Source organism: Salvelinus alpinus, chromosome 16, assembly GCF_045679555.1.
Source record: "Salvelinus alpinus chromosome 16, SLU_Salpinus.1, whole genome shotgun sequence".
NCBI lineage: Eukaryota > Metazoa > Chordata > Actinopteri > Salmoniformes > Salmonidae > Salvelinus > Salvelinus alpinus.
The window spans coordinates 12,742,940-12,759,505 of NC_092101.1; positions in this window are offsets into that span (position 1 = coordinate 12,742,940).

The window sequence follows — 16,566 nt, forward strand, 5'->3', positions numbered from 1 at the left end:
AAACCCCAAACAGCAAGCAAAGCAGATGTAGAAGCACAGTGGCTAGGAAAAACTCCCTAGAAAGGCAGGAACCTAGAAAGAAACCTAGGGAGGAACCAGGCTCTGAGGGGTGGCCAGTCCTCTTCTGGCTGTGCCGGGTGGAGATTATAACAGTACATAGCCAAGATGTTCAAATGTTCATAGATGACCAGCAGGGTCAAATAATAATAAAAATCACAGTGGTTATAGAGGGTGCAACGGGTCAGCACCTCAGGAGTAAATGTCAGTTGGCTTTTCATAGCCGATCATTCAGAGTTCGAGACAGCAGGTGCGGTAGAGAGAGAGAGTCGAAAACAGCAGGTCCGGGATAAGGTAGCACGTCCGGGGGAACAGGTCAGGGTTCCATAGCCGCAGGCAGAACAGTTGAAACTGGAGCGGCAGCACGACCAGGTGGACTGGGGACAGCAAGGAGTCATCAGGCCAGTTAATCCTGAGGCATGGGCTCAGGGAGAGGGAGAATACTTAAATTCACACAGGACACCGGATAAGACAGGAGAAAGACTCCAAATATAACAGACTGGCCCTAGCCCCCTGACACACAACTATTGCAGCATAATTACTGGAGGCTGAGACAGGAAGGGTCAGGAGACACTGTGGCCCTGTCCGACGATACCCCCGGACAGGGCCAAACAGGCAGGATATAACCCCACCCACTTTGCCAAAGCACAGCCCCCACACCACTAGAGGGATATCTCCAACCACCAACTTACTACCCTGAGACAAGGCCGAGTATAGCCCGCGAAGATCTCCCCCACGGCGACAACCCGGACAGGAAGATCACGTCAGTGACTCAACCCACTCAAGTGACGCACCCCTCCTAGGGACGGCAGGGAAGAGCACCAGTAAGCCAGTGACTCAGCCCCCGTAATAGGGTTAGAGGCAGAGAATCCGAGTGGAGAGAGGGAAACCAGCCAGGCAGAGACAGCAAGGGCGGTTCGTTGCTCCAGTGCCTTTCCGTTCATGGAGCTCTATAGGAGAAAGCCCAGTCTCCAGCTGTTTGCTTAGAAATTGTAGGGACAGTAAGGAGGCCTGCGTCTTGTGACCGTAGCGTACATGTAGGTATGTACGGCAGGACCAAATTGGAAAGATGGGTAGGAGCAAACCCATGTAATGCTTTGTAGGTTAGCAGTAAAACCTTGAAATCATCCCTAGCCTTAACAGGAAGCCAGTGTAGAGACGCTAGCATTGGAGTAATATGATCACATTTTTTGGTTCTAGTCAAGATTCTAGCAGCCGTGTTTAGCACTAACTGAAGTTGGTGCTTTATCCGGGTAACCGGAAAGTAGAGCATTGCGGTAGTCTAATCTAGAAATGACAAAAGAATGGATACATTTTTCTGCATCATTTTTGGACAGAAAGTTTCTGATTTTTGCAATGTTACGTAGATGGGGGGAAAAAGCTGTCCTTTAAATAGTCTTGATATGTTTGTCAAAAGAGAGATCAGGGTCCAGAGTTACGCAGAGGTCCTTCAGTTTTATTTGAGACGACTGTACAACCATCAAGATTAATTGTCAGATCCAACAGAAGATCTCTTTTGTTTCTTGGGACCTAAAACTAGCATCTCTGTTTTGTCTGAGTTTAAAAGTAAAACATTTGACGCCATCCACTTCCTTATGTCTGAAACACAGGTTTCCAGGGAGGGCAATTTTCGGGCTTCACCATGTTTCATCGAAATGTACAGCTGTATATCGTCCGCATAGTAGTGAAAGTTAACATTATGTTTCCGAATGGCATCACCAAGAGGTAAAATAAACTCTGCAAAAAAAGAAACATCCCCCTTTCAGGACCCTGTCTTTCAAAGATAATTTGTAAAAATCCAAATAACTTCACAGATCTTCATTGTAAAGGGTTTAAACACTGTTTCCCATGCTTGTTCAATGAACCATAAACAATTAATGAACACGCACCAGTGGAACGGTCGTTAAGACACTAACAGCTTACAGACGGTATGCAATTAAGGTCACAGTTATGAAAACTTAGGACACTAAAGAGGCCTTTCTACTGACTCTGGAAAAACACCAAAAGAAAGATGCCCAGGGTCCCTGCTCAGTTGTGTGAACGTGCCTTAGGCATGCTGCAAGGAGGCATGAGGACTGCAGATGTGGCCAGGGCAATAAATTGCAATTCCGTACTGTGAGACGCCTAAGACGGCGCTACAGGGAGACAGGACGGACAGCTGATTGTCCTCGCAGTGGCAGACCACATGTAACAACACCTGCACAGGATCGGTACATCCGAACATCACACCTGCGGGACAGGTACAGGATGGCAACAACAACTGCCCGAGTTACACCAGGAACTCACAATCCCTCCATCAGTGCTCAGACTGTCCGCAATAGGCTGAGAGAGGCTGGACTGAGGGCTTGTAGGCCTGGTGTACGGCAGGTCCTCACCAGACATGACTGGCAAAAATGTTGCCTATGGGCACAAACCCACCATCTATGGACCAGACAGCACTGGCAAAAAGAAAGTGTTTTTCACTGACGTATCACGGTTTTGTCTCACCAGGGGTGATGGTCGGTTTCGCGTTTATCATTGAAGGAATTTGCGTTACACTGAGGCCTGTACTCTGGAACGGGATCGATTTTGGAGGTGGAGGGTCCGTCATGGTCTGGTGCGGTGTGTCACAGCATCATCGGACTGAGCTTGTTGTCATTGCAGGCATTCTCAACGCTGTGCGTTACAGGGAAGACATCCTCCCTTATGTGGTGCCCTTCCTGCAGGCTCATCCGACATGACCCTCCAGCATGACAATGCCACCAGCCATACTGCTCGTTCTGTGCGTGATTTCCTGCAAGACAGGAATGTCAGTCTTCTGCCATGGCCAGCGAAGAGCCCGGATCTCAATCCCATTGAGCACGTCTGGGACCTGTTGGATCGGAGGGTGAGGGCTAGGACCATTCCCCCAGAAATGTCCGGGAACTTGCAGGTGCCTTGGTGGAAGAGTAGGGTAACATCTCACAGCAAGAACTGGCAAATCTGGTGCAGTCCATGAGGAGGAGATGCACTGCAGTACTTAATGCAGCTGGTGGCCACACCAGATACTGACTGTTGCGTTTGATTTTGACCCCCCCCCCCCCTTTGTTCAGGGACACATTATTCCATTTCTGTTAGTCACATGTCTGTAGAACTTGTTCAGTTTGTCTCACTTGTTGAATCTTATGTTCATACAAATATTTACACATGTTAAGTTTGCTGAAAATATATGCAGTTGACAGTGTAAGAATAGTGGTCCTAAAACGGAACCTTGGGGAACACCAAAATGTACAGTTGATTTGTCTGAGGACAAACCATCCAGAGACAAACTGATATCTTTCCGACAGATAAGATCTAAACCAGGCAAGAACTTGTCCATGTAGACCAATTTGGGTTTCCAATCTCTGCAAAAGAATGTGGTGATCGAGGGTATCAAAAGCAGCACTAAGGTCTAGGAGCACGAGGACAGATGCAGAGCCTTGGTCTGACGCCATTAAAAGGTAATCTACCACCTTCATGAGTGCAGTCTCAGTGCTATGATGGAGTCTAAAATCAGACTGAAGCGTTTCGTATACATTGTTTGTCTTCAGGAAGGCAGTGAGTTGCCGCGCAACAGCTTTTTCCCAAAAAATTGAGAGGATAAAATGAATGGTGGAAAAATGATTGTAACAGCTAGGTTTTATGGGTATTATGACACCTCCACTGTGGGGCTCTATTGCGGAAAAGAAACTGATGTCTGTGGCGTGGCGTAGCATTTGGCCAGAGCAAGGGGTTTAGCTAGCAAGGCAAGCCGTGATTTAACATAGTTATAATTCATGAAGTTAAATATCACATGATGCTGACTGATTTAGGATGCTGTTCCATGAGTTTTATTACTGTAGTGTTGCAAGTATTGTGGCTGTTTCTAATGAATTGAAATGGAACATCTGTATTAGTTTCAGTAACCACATGAAACCCCCAAAAAGAACTCAAACCTCACCTTCATTTGCATGAAAAGCCAGCTTCAATTGAAAATGTAAAATGCATAAGTGTTTTTTGACAATGGGTTGCTGGAAATTATGAGGAGATGGTTTCCCTACCTCTGAAATAAGGTGCCTTCGGAAAGTATTCAGACCTGTTCACTTTTTCACATTTTGTTACAATACAGCCTTATTCTAAAATTGATGAGGAACATTTGAACTTTTATCAATATACACACAATACCCCATAGTGACAAAGCGAAAACAGGTTTTTAATACATTTTTCCAAATGTAATACATTTTATATTTTTTTTAAACCTTATTTACATAAGTATTCAGACCCTTTGCAATGAGACTCGAAATTGAGCTCCGGTGCATCCTGTTTCCATTGTTCATCCTTGAGATGTTTCTACAACTTGACTGGAGTCCACCTGTGGTGAATTCAATTTATTGGACATGTTTTGGAAAGGCACACCTGTCTATGTAAGGTTCCACAGCTGACAGTGCATGTCAGAGCAAAAACCAAGCCACGAGGTCGAAGGAATTGTCCTTAGAGCTCCGAGACCGGATTTTGTCGAGGCACAGATCTGTGAAAGGCTACCAAAAAAGTTCTGCAGCATTGAAGAAGTTTGGAACCACCAAGACTCTTCCTGGAGCTGGCCTCCCGGCCAAACTGAGCAATCGGGGGAGAAGGGCCTTGGTCAGGGAGGTGACCAAGAACCCGATGGTCACTCTGACAGAGCTCTAGAGTTCCTCTGTGGCAATGGGAGAACCTCCCAGAAGGACAACTATCTCTGCAGCACTCCACCAATCAGGCTTTATGGTGGAGTGGAGAGACTGAAGCAACTCCTCAGTAAAAGGCACATGACAGCCCGTTTGGAGTTTGCCTAAAGGACTCTCAGACCATGAGAAACAAGATTCTCTGGTCTGATGAAACCAAGATTGAACTATTTGGCCTGAATGCCAAGAGTCACGTTTGGAGGAAACCAGGCTCATCACCTGGCCAAAACCATCCCTATGATGAAGCATGGTGGTGGCTAGGGCTGTTGAGGTTACCATATTACTGCCACACCGGCGGTCACGAGTGATGAAGGCAGTCAAATTCCACATGACCGTTCGGTCATGGTAATTAGGCTTCTCCAAGCTCTGATGCTGCTGCTGGTCTCATTAGTAGCCTACCAAACGTGCTAACTGCCTGGTACTCAACACTATTGTCCCTCTAATCACACTGACATCAATGCAAATGTAATTGAAAATCTAATCAAACACTTCATGAGAGCCCATGAGCTCATGTTGCACAACATTTCTATAGGCTATGCAATTACATGAGAAAACAGAGTGATGGCCTCTACTAAAAAGAGGATCCCATCAGCTTTCTATAGGCTAGGCCTACTATATTTATTTCTCAACTTTCCTAATATTAAGCACATTACTTATTTATAACAGGAGTATAGCCTACCTGGCTGGCATGAAAATGAACCACGGAAAAAGTGTCCTCCATTCGCTATTTATGTGCATAGATGACATGTATTTTTTTCCTGCTGTCCCTGTTTCGATAAAGGTGCATGATAAATGTCCATTCTAAATCAAAACAAATTTCACACATATATTATTTAGTATATGCAAAGACGATTAAATCAAGAGTAGTCTGATGGGTGACAATATTAGCCTATCACTTGTGAATGATGCCCAGCATAAGAAACAAAGCCTTTTTATTTATTTATTTTTGGCTCATTTTCAAATTAGCCTAGCCCTATATGTTTTGATAACTTCTTAAAATTTAAGCATATTAATCCGCTTTACAAGGGGTTTAGAGCCAAACTGGCATACACAAGCAGCGCATGAGTTTCAAGTTTGGGGAAGATTATTTTCACCATAAAATTGCACCTTTTATAATAAAAGCATTACATTCATAATTGCATTGCGGTCACTTATGATAATGGTGTTTTCCTGCTAATGGAACATTCACGCCTAGCCTACTACCATGTGTGCATTGCTGCGCTTATAATGTGAAGAAATAGACTAATAGTTTATCAACATTTTAAGTAAACGTTCTGATCTGCTGCGTCAGCCACATTGCGTAAAAAAGTTTTATTTGATGCTAGTGTTTGTATTAATTCGGGATCTATCGCATCCCACAATTGTCCCAGACTATGTTTGGAATATTTATTTCTCTAATAGAATAGGTCGACTTTTGTACTATGGGGGATAGTAGATTGACATAGGCTAGTGCTTTTGCTGTTCATTTGGCCTACTCATCTTGTTGGCTGACTAAGTAAATGTGGACAGTTCTTCCAACATCTTCAATATGCACCTCAGAATTAGATAAGGATGCACGCAGTTGCGTCCCCTATTTGTCTGTCTTCACTTGTAGCCTGTGAAAAAGACCCGATCACGTGATGGAGAGTCATGTGAGTGAGAGGTGATTCTGAGCGAGCAGCAGAAGGGCACAACGGCCACTGGCCGCAAAAGGCACAGATTTTGTTTTAGGGTGCATTACAGCCACACAAAGGGGATGCTGCCGTGAAATTGTGAATGAGTGACTGATGTAGAGTGTATGTCCTGCGCAACAAATAAAGCACACAAAGCAGAGCTCATGCCTTTTTTAAAGCAACTTTTTTTCAAATCATCTTTAGTCACGTCATGCAGCCTTACAATGTATTAAAAATCAAAACATATAGATCAATGTTTGTAGAACAACTAAAGTTACAATAATAACTAAATTAAGCATATAGGAATACCTATTTCTTTGTTAACACAGAATTGCGCACTCAAATTGTTTGGAGTAAATCGCCTTTCTATTTTATTCAGCTTTGTTCAAGTGTATTCTTCATACTAAAAAGATTATATAAAATAATCCCAAGGAATTCTAAGCAAATCTTGTCTGCTAAATTAACTAATGTAGCCCACAGCCATTTGGCATAGCCAGATCAGAGCCTAACATAAGGACAACTCAGAGTATGCTATTCTGTTCTTCTGAATTCGATTTTCTTCATATCATACTTCTTTAGACCTGTCTAAAATAATAATGGATTTATTGCGAAGGTGTAGGATATATTACATGGATTTATTAGACTTTTTAAAATGTAGATGTTCTGCATCAGGGGAGCCAGGAGATGCTAAATGTGTTTGTTAATTAACGGTAAGTTACCATGAGACCGACAGTTATTTGCTTGACAATCACCAGCCGACTAAATTTCGTGACCGCCACAGCCCTAGTCAAATCAAATTATATGAGTCACACGCGCAAAATACAACAGGTACCTTACAGTGAAATGCTTACTTACGAGCCCCTAACAAACAATGCAGTTAAAAAAATACAGATAAGAATAAGAAATACAAGTAGCAAGTAATTAAAGAGCAGCAGTAAAATAACAAGAGTGAGACTATTTACAGGGGGGTACCAGTACAGAGTAAATTTTTGTGGGCACCGGTTAGTTGAGGTAATATCTACACGAAGGTAGAGTTATTAAAGTGACTATGCATAGATGATAACAGAGTAACAGCGGTGTAAAAGAGGGGAAGGGAGGGGGGGAATGCAAATAGTCTGGGTAGCCATTTGATTAGGTGTTCAGGAGTCTTATGGCTTGGGGGTAGAAGCTGTTTAGAAGCCTAGACTTGGCGCTCCGGTACCGCTTGCCGTGCAGTAGCAGAGAGAACAGTCTATGGACTAGGGTGGCTGGAGTCTTTGACAATTTTTATGGCCTTCTTCTGACACCACCTGGTATAGAGGTCCTGGATGGCAGGAAGATTAGCCCCAGTGATGTCCTGGGCCGATCGAACTACCCTCTGTAGTACCTTGCGGTCGGAGGCCGAGTAGTTGCCATACCAGGCAGTGATGCAACCAGTCAGGATGCTCTTGATGGTGCAGCTGTAGAACCTTTTGAGGATCTGAGGACCCACCCATGCCAAATCTTTTCAGTCTCCCGAGGGGGAATAGGTTTTGTCGTGCCCTCTTCACGACTGTCTTGGTGTGTTTGGCCAATGTTAGTTTGTTGGTGATGTGGACACCAAGTAACTTGAAGCTCTCAACCTGCTCCACTGCAGCCCCGTCGATGAGAATGGGGGTGTGCTCGGTCCTCTTTTTCCTGTAGTCCACAATCATCTCCTTTGTCTTGATCACGTTGAGGGAGAGGTTGTTGTCCTGGCACCACATGGCCAGGTCTCTGATCTCCTCCCTATAGGCTGTCTTGTCGGTGATCAGGCCTACCACTGTTGTGTCATCGGCAAACTTAATGATGGTTTTGGAGTCGTGCCTGGCCGTGCAGTCATGAGTGAACAGGAAGTACAGGAGGCGACTGAGCACGCACCCCTAAGGGGCCCCTGTGTTGAGGATCAGCGTGGCGGATGTGTTTTTACCTACCCTTACCACCTAGGGGCGACCCGTCAGGAAGTCCAGGATCCAGTTGCAGAGGGAGGTGTTTAGTCCCAGGGTCCTTAGCTTATTGATGAGCTTTGAGGGCACTATGGTGTTGAACGCTGAGCTGTAGTCAATGAATAGCATTCTCATATAGGTGTTTCCGATCTGTGGATCGGTTGGGGCGGTATGCAAATTGGAGTGGGTTTAGGGTTTCTGGGATAATGGTGTTGATGTGAGTCATGACCAGCCATTCAAAGCACTTCATGGCTACAGACATGAGTGCTACGGGTCGGTAGTAATTTAGGCAGGTTACCTTAGTGTTCTTGGGCACAGGCACTATGGTGGTCTGCTTGATTATTACAGACTCAGACAGGGAGAGGTTGAAAATGTCAGTGAAGACACTTGACAGTTGGTCAGCGCATGCTCGCAGTACACGTTCTGGTAATCCGTCTGGCCCTGCAGCCTTGTGAATGTTGAACTGTTTAAAGGTTTTACATCGGCTGCGGAGAGCGTGATCACACAGTCTTCTGGAACAGCTGGTGCTCTCATGCATGTTTCGGTGTTAATAGCCTCGAAGCGAGCATAGAAGCCGTTTAGCTTGTCTGGTAGGCTCGTGTCACTGGGCAGCTCTCGGCTGTGCTTCCCTTTGTAGTCTGTAATGGTTTGCAAGCCCTGCCACAACCGTCAAGCGTCGGAGCTGGTGTAGTACATTCGATCTTAGTCCTGTATTGACGCTTTGCCTGTATGATGGTTCGTCGGAAGGCATAGCGGGATTTCTTATAAGCTTCCGGGTTAGAGTCCCGCTCCTTGAAAGCGGCAGCTCTAGCCTTTAGCTCAGTGCGGATGTTGCCTGTAGTCCATGGCTTCTGGTTGGGGGTATGTACGTACGGTCACTGGGGACGACGTCATCGATGCACTTACTACTGAAGCCAATGACTGATTGGGTGTACTCCTCAATGCCATTGGAGGAATCCCGGAACATATTCCAGTCTGTGCTAGCAAAACAGTCCTGTAGCTTAGCATCTGCTTCATCTGACCTTTTTTTATTGATCTAGTCACTGGTGCTTCCTGCTTTAATTTTTGCTTGTAAGCAGGAATCAGGAGGATTGAATTATGGTCAGATTTGCCAACTGGAGGGCAAGGGAGAGCTTTGTATGCGTCTCTCTCAGGTGGTCCTGAGTTTGGTCAAACGGATTTAAGTTTCCCTGCATTAAAGTTCCCGGCTATTAGGAGCACCGCCTCTGGGTGATACAGCTCATTCAATGCTGTCTTAGTGCCAGCCTCTGACTGTGGTGGTATGTAAACAGCTACGATAAATAGAGATGAGAACTCTCTAGGTAGATAGTGTGGTCTAAGTACTCTACCTCAGGCGAGCAATAGCTCGAGACTTCCTTAGATATCGTGCACCAGCTGTTATTTACAGTGGTGGCAGCATTATGCTGTGGGGATATTTTTCAGCGGCAGGGCCTGGCAGAGACTAGCCAGAATTGAGAGAAATGTGAAGTGAACAAAGTACAGAGAGATCCTTGATGAAAACCTGCTCCAGAACGCTCAGGACCTGGGGCGAAGGTTCACCTTCCAACAGGACAACGACCCTAAGCACACAGCCAATGCAATGCAGGAGTGGCTTCGGCCAAGTATCAATGTCCTTGAGTGGCCCAGCCAGAGCCCTGACTTGAACCCGATCGAACATCTCTGGAGAGACCTGAAAATAGCTGTGCAGCGACGCTCCCCATCCAACCTGACAGAGCTTGACAGAATCTGCAGAGAAGAATGGGAGAAATTCCCCAAATACAGATGTGCCAAGCTTGTAGCGTCATACCCAAGAAGACTCGAGGCTTTAGTCGCTGCCAACGGTGCTTAAACAAAATACTTATGTAAATGTGACGTTTCAGATTTTATTCATAAATTAGCACAAATTTCTAAACTGTTTTTGCTTTGTCATTAGGGGGTATTGTGTGTAGATTGATGAGGGGAGGAAAAAACTATTTCATCCATTTTAGAACAAGGCTGTAACCTAACAAAATGTGGAAAAAGTTAAAGGGTCTGAATACTTTCCGAATGCACTGTATTTGTATGAGGCAAAAGTGTTACCAGAATATACCAAAATCCCTAGGCACTGGTTTTGTGTCCCTTGTGTCCCATAAATGTTATGAGACCAATGTACCACAGCTCTCTTGAAGGATACGACCCAGGATATAAAAGTTATCTAGCACTTATATTATCAAATTAGCAGAATGTTGTTCTCCATATTTGGCGCTCGGTCATGAAAAATGCTTGCTCGCCTTTTTCCTGCCTGTGGGGAATGTTTTTTTTTTTTTTTACAGCACTTTTGGGACGTCGTGAAAGATAACGTTAACAGAAGTTTCATGCTAATGTGCTTTCTTTTTCCGACTTTTAGTTTTTGGAGGCCTCGATTGTGAGATACTTTAATGACGGTTGAAGTTACCCTGTACCCAAATCCATGGGTATAGCATTACTCATATGTATTATATGTCCTTGTAAGCTACAATTTCACACCATTGTGGGGGACTACTTAAGAGAATGTGTGTGTGGGTAGGTGAGTGTTTGTGTAGCAATGTATGAGGGAGAAAGATATTGTGTTAAGAGGTTTGAGCTAATGTCCTCTGGTTGGAAGATATTTTCCTCTGACAGGTTATGCCACAGTACTGCTAAGCCCTGAGATAAAGACAAATGGTTCTCTTCAATTAGAGCCCAATGCCCTCTCATCTGCCTTCTCAAAAGGGCCAAGACAAAACTTACAAGCTTGACTAATACAGGCCTACCTTTGCTGTCTTTCAGTTTCCAAATGATACCCTTAGAGTTAATTACAACCTTAGAACTAGCCTATTTCTTTGCTCATAGTTTTAAACCTAGCAGACAGCAAAACATGTCAAACTAAAATTACTACAGGTTGCAATTATTTTATCCCCATACCAGCTAACTGGAACTAGTACATCTAGCTGGTAGACAATGGACAGTCAGTCAGAAGGCCTGTGACTCATGCCTGATGATAATGGCCGTGTATGAATTAGAGCAGGGCGGTATATAGTATTTTACGATATACCGGTATTGATGCACAGACCGGTTTTGGTTTTTACTTTACCTTCTATAACTGTATTGGAATGTTTGTTAATTGGGACAAGCCGCGTGTGAAGTCCATTTTTATAGTTTACTTCGCTACTTGAGTCATCTCTCTATGCTCTCTCTACATGCCACTTTCCACACAGACCTAGCCCCACCCCCTGTCACTCAAAGAGCGCCATTGTTGTTCCTAGACCATGAGACACTTGCATTCAGTCTAGTCTGCATGGTCAATGCAGCACATGCAATAATGTTGATGACAAGGTTGCTGTTTTCACTTTGCTTCTTTAATATAAATCCACTACCGTTCTATAATTACACTTAGTTTGTGTGTCTTACATCTGCAAACAGATAGTTTGTCTTTTTCTTAGCAAGTTGGGCCTAAAACTTGTTAGCCACTAATCGCTAGTTAGCTGGCTAGCTAGCTAACAAATGTACTGAGTCAGAGCAAACGTAATTAGCTATACAGCCTGATAATACCAGTGATGGTGTAGACCTAAATCAGCATGTTATTTGTGCAATAGTATATTCTAAATCAAAGCGGAATACGCAAAGCATGAATATGTTAGCTACATAAAGTAGCTAAAAGAAAATGTAGCCAAAGATTATAGGGTCTCCTAGGAAACACTTGTCAACACTTTGGTTACTACCCTGTCACAATAACTCCTCCCTGGCATTTTAATTCGTTGTCATGTCAAACACTATTCAAAGTGCCCAGTATTATATTCTAAGTGTAGAATTAGAATAATCATTTTATTTCTATGATTCCAGCAGTTCACCCAAGTGTTTTTCACTAAATCGCAAGTCAAATCGGAATTGCAACATTTGATTAAAAATAAGGCCTAGGTTGTTTGCCCATATCGTGGCAGCCCTACATGGCAGTGTGGAAAGGATCTCAAAGGAGTGCGGGAAATGCAGAAATTGATGAGTCTTAAATAATTTTTGGTTGAATTGAACAGTATAAAACAATCAGAATGGAGAAAGACCCATTGAAATGACTTGTATTTGAATGTATTTGTTGCCACCCTAGGGTCACGCACTACTCATAAAGCAAATGTAAGAACTTCTATTATTAAAAAACATAAAATACCATCCATTTTTTTTTTTTAAATACCTTGATATGATATTTTGGCCATATTGCCCAACCCTAGTAGGAATGTAGGTGTACATACATTGGCAGCCAGATATACAGTTGAAGTCGGAAGTTTACATACACTTAGGTTGGAGTCATTAAAACTAGTTTTTCAAACACTCTACAAATTTCTTGTTAACAAACTATAGTTTTGGCAATTCGGTTAGGACATCTACTTTGTGCATGACACAAGTAATTTTCCCAACAATTGTTTACAGACAGATTATTTCACTTATAATTCACTGTATCACAATTCCAGTGGGTTAGAAGTTCACATACACTAAGTTGACTGTGGCTTTAAACAGCTTGGAAAATTCCAGGAAATTATGTCATGGCTTTAGAAGCTTCTGATAGGCTAATTGACATCATTTGAGTCAATTGGAGGTGTACCTGTGGCTGTATTTCAAGGCCTACCTTCAAACTCAGTGCCGCTTTGCTTGACATCATGGGAAAATCAAAAGGAATCAGACAAATTGTAGACCACAAGTCTGGTTCATCATTGGGAGCAATTTCCAAACGCCTGAAGGTACCACGTTCATCTATACAAACAATAGTACGCTATTATAAACACCATGGCGCAGCCGTCATACCGCTTAGGAAGGAGACGCGTTCTGTTTCCTAGAGATTAACGTACTTTGTGAAGATGCTGGAGGAAACCGGTACAAAAGTATCTATATCCACAGTAAAACGAGTCCTATATCGACATATACCGCTCAGCAAGGAAGAAGCCACTGCTCCAAAACCGCCATAAAAAAGCCAGACTACGGTTTGCAACTGCACATGGGGACAAAGATTGTAGTTTTTGGAGAAATGTCCTCTGGTCTGATGAAACAAACATGGAACTGTTTGGCCATAATGACCATCGTTATGTTTGGAGGAAAAAGGGGGAGGCTTGCAAGCCGAAGAACACCATCCCAACCGTGAAGCACTGGGGTGGCAGCAGGCTATCTTCAGTCAACGTGATTTTCCTGTGTCATATATTTCCACACTGAGGTTGGAATACATTTACAATTTAGTCATTTAGAAGATGCTCTTATCCAGAGTGACTTAGTTAGTTCATTCATCTTAAGATAGCTAGGTGGGCCAGCGACATATCACAGTCATAGTAACTACATTTTCCTTAAAGTAGCTATCAGCAAGGTCAGAGCTAGTAAAAGTCAAGTGCGAGTTAATTCACAAAATGCTTTTTTTTTTAGAGAGGGGTCAGGATGCTGTGGGATTATTTAAAATACTCTTTGAAGAGGTAGGGTTTCAGATGTTTTCGGAAGATGGGCAGGGACTCTGCTGTTCTAACTTCAGGGGGAAGTTGGTTGGGGGCACTAGGACAGAGAAGAGCTTGGACTGGGCTGAGTGTGAGCTGCCCTCTTGTAGGGGTGGGAGGGGCAAGTGACCAGAGGTGGCAGAACGGAGTGGTTGGGTTGTAGGGTTTGAGCACAGCCTGAAGGTAGGGAGGGGCAGTTCCCTACCTACAGGCTATGCTCAAACCCTACACCCCAACTCGAGCACTTCATTCTGCCACCTCTGGAATAATACTGTGAAAATGATGATAATGGTCTTTTAGTGATGTTTGAAAAGGCTGTCTGAAATTTCAGCCTGTTTTGGTGGGATGGAGTATTGACCTGCCTGGGGACATCACCAGGCTGTAAATTTTGTTAATAGACCAATAAGAAAGAGTTCCTAACCTCTCTGCCAATAACAGCTACATTTCAGGTTTCCCTTCCCCACTCAGACCACTCCCAGACAGTCCTGGCAAAAATTGTTTGAGAAATTGCTCTTTACTTAGAAGCAATTTGTGTTTAATTTTTTACAGTTTTAATTTAAAATAACAGTAAGGTACTTCATTGTTACCCAGAAATGATTTGCTATTGAGATACAAACGGCTACATTGGACCTTTAAGAAATGTGCAAGGGTGCCAATATATTTGTCTGCCACTGTATCATGCGTTGTGGAGGATGTGGAGGATGTATCGTAACTGTATGTGGGTGGATTATGCTTTATAAATTGTCCCTGAAGGGATCAATAGTGGTATTGGAATTAATCAAATCATGCTAGAACAAGGGAAGTACAGGGTGCCCAAGGAGTTGAAGATTGGAAGGATATTAATTTTACCATCAGCTTTCATATGGTGGATCAATCTGTGTCATGCCATATGCATTGGAATACAGTTTCCCACTATCCCTACAATACCATATCTGTGGGTGTACTAAATCAAAGGAAACCTCTTATAATATCGAAAGGATTCGGCATCTCTGAATCACCAGTGTTAAGTGTGTTGCCAAATGCTTTTTTCTTGCTGCATTGGAATTAATTCACAGTTTCCCTTTCATTCTGAGAGACAGAATTTCACCACAAATGCAGAACAATATAAAAAAATGAATTGCTAAGGGAGGAAAAACATTTGTTCTGCTTCTCAGACATTGCTCAAGGGGCGTGCGGATCAGATCTTCGGTAATTGCTTCGCTGAAATTTTAGCTGTGATAACTGGCTTTGACCTGGAGGGTGGAAGTCATCTGAGAGATGGTCTTTATATCCTCCTCTTCCTCTCCCTCTCCTCACATCCTTGCTCCCATCCTCCCACGCATTGTTTGCCCACACAACACTGCACCAGCCCATCCAATCGCAGCCTCACGCTCCTCTGCCACACTCTCCTGCGTCATGCTGCATGTAGGTGTTGCCATGGCGATGGTCGACAATGCCCCCGCTACCCGAGGATGATGATGACGACTGCTGATGCAGGCAGGCTGTGGACGTCATCACTTCCCTTTGGAATCGGGGCTATTTTTACTGCAGGGCACAGATATACCAGCCTGCCCATGTATTTATGGAAACTTGTATCTAATGCAGGCTGCCAGGAAACATTTTTAGTTTCTCTCACCGATCACATTAAAGAGAAGCTTTTCCTTTCCTGTAATTTTGGTCTATTTGATTTCAGTGTAAGTGGTGAAATAAGATTATTCCAGTGCTGCTGTTTTGAAAGGCGTTCTATTACTTTGGATAATGTCTCCTGAGCAGTTGTCTGAGTTTGTTGAGCATCCTGTGAATGGATTTAACACTCACTGTGAGACATGATGTTACAGGGTCTTTTCCTTATACTAAGTACCTGGATGGACTGATCTGAAACATCGTAGGCCTACAGAATGTTCTCTTGTAAGGACATCTGTCAAAATTTCAAGCCCCACAAGAAAGACTCTGTTTTGATTCCATTTTTATTCCGCTTTATTGAACCACTCTGACTTTTTTTAACCAAACATACAGTGAGCTCAAAGTATTGGGACAGTGACACATTTTGTTGTTGTTTTAGCTCTGTGCTCCAGCACTTTGGATTTGAAATTACAGTGACTACGAGGTTAAAGTGCAGACTGTTAGCTTTAATTTGAAGGTACCATTTAGAAATTACAACACTTTTTGTACATTCCCCCCCCCCCCCATTTTAGGGGACCAAAAGTATTGGTGTACAGAGCCAAAACAACAAAAAAATGTGTCACTGTCCCAATACTTTTGGAGCTCACTGTTAGTGCTAAACACCTTTGCATATTTGTGTGGCTATAAGTGGCATTTATTGTTGTTTCTTGTCATTGAGGAATTACTTATTCATTCCCCAATTCTTTGATCTTATCAAGAGGGTGTCAAGTGAAGACTTATTCGTTGTGACTGGATATCAGAGGGGCATGTTAAACATTTTTGGGCACTGAGGGCAGGTCAACTTTTTGTCTGAATCACAGAATTCCTTCTAGGCTTAGTTCAGTGATGTAGTGTTCCTTTGACTTTCAGGAAAAAATCTACAGAGAAAATACTGTTTAATATGTCATTCCTTTTCTGTAGGAGTCAACACACCCAGAACATTTGATCCCACTAAACAAATTATGGATTTGTTTCACCGTTTTCCCCTCATACATTAATATTAATCTTAGTAACATGGTTTCCATAAAAATATTGTTCAATTATTGCTGTGTTGTTGGCCGCATATTACTTTCCATCAAGTTTTTCCCTCAAACATCACTAATTTGCATGCCTC